Raw genomic sequence first — 1334 nt, 5'->3', positions numbered from 1 at the left:
TAGGGGGTGATTTGAGTCCATGATGTTCAGGCACCTTCATTTCCTCATGAATGTGGGGATCACCTTAATGTTGGAGGTACTGAAATGTTTGTGGGAAAAGACCATACAACATCTTATAGGCAGGAGGAGTACTTTAATTTTGTTGACTACATTTGAAGGAATGAGTAGACTAAAAACACAAGAAAAATGCAAGGCAAATTTTATTTTAAGAGATCATGACTTTGATTCATTCAGTATTTATAGCATAACATTTGTATAATGAATTACAGTCTATCTTCTGGAATACAGAAAAAAGCAATGACCACAGTGTCTTGCTTTGGATGCAAACGGTCACCAAACAGTGGGCACAATGCACTTCAGATAAACCAAGGGTCAAGCAGCCATTTGCTGCAGTGGATATTACTAGAAATGTAAAGGTGAAGAGCTGAAAACGTTCAATAGCGTATTTATTATTAGCACCATACAGCTTTGCAGGTATTCCTAAGCTTAAGAAAATGGTATTGCCCTTTCACGGCTGGGCGTTTGGGAGCGGTGCGTTGGGGGTGACTGGGATTGTGCTAAACGAGCAGTCGCGTTCAGGTTCAGCGAGTCTGGCGTTATGCTGGGCAGGCACCCTGGGCAGTGCAAGAAATAGCTATTTCAGGTAAGGGGAATTAGCATATAGCAGGTGACGCTGGTAGTTTAGAGAGACGCCCTCGATGGGGTGAGAATTCCTAGCACGAGGAGGAGCTGCTCGGGGGCAGCGGCCGTTGGGCGAGGGCTGCGGGCGGGCGGGCCGCGGCCCTTGCTGCCTTACAGGCACCGCAGCGGCGGCYGGCGACCCCGCGGGAGGCGGCCGCTCCGAGCCGTTCCTGCGGGGGCAGATAACCGCCGGGCTCCCGGCGGCTCCGGGCGGCGGGAAGAGGCTCCGCGGCCCCCGGGGAGGCGGGACACGGTAGCGGCGGCGGCCATGGGCGCCGCAGCCCACCGGCGTCGCCATGGCAACCCGCGCGGCGCGGCCCCTCCCCCCCGCCGCCGCCGCGCAGCCCGTTCTCGCGAGAGTTGGCCGGGCCGGCGCGGTGAGGCCGAGGGGCTCCGGGCCCTTTTCAAACCCAGCGGCAGCGGGGGCAGCAGCCCGGCGAGGAAATGGCGGAGAACGACAAGCCGGAGGCTGCGGCGGCCGTGCCGCCGCCGCGGGGCGCCGAGGAGGCCGCCGTCAGCCAGCCGCCGCCACAGCAGCAACCGGCGCCGCCACAACAGCAGCCGCCACAACAACAACCGCCGCAGGACGAGGCGGCGGCGGCGGCGGCGGCGCCAGCCACCGAGAGCGGCAGGGGCAGCGCTAATGGCGTCAA

This window comes from Apteryx rowi, unplaced genomic scaffold (assembly GCF_003343035.1).
Source record: "Apteryx rowi isolate R43461 unplaced genomic scaffold, aptRow1 scaffold_17, whole genome shotgun sequence".
Taxonomy (NCBI): Eukaryota; Metazoa; Chordata; class Aves; order Apterygiformes; family Apterygidae; genus Apteryx; species Apteryx rowi.
This window is presented reverse-complemented; position numbering follows the sequence as displayed.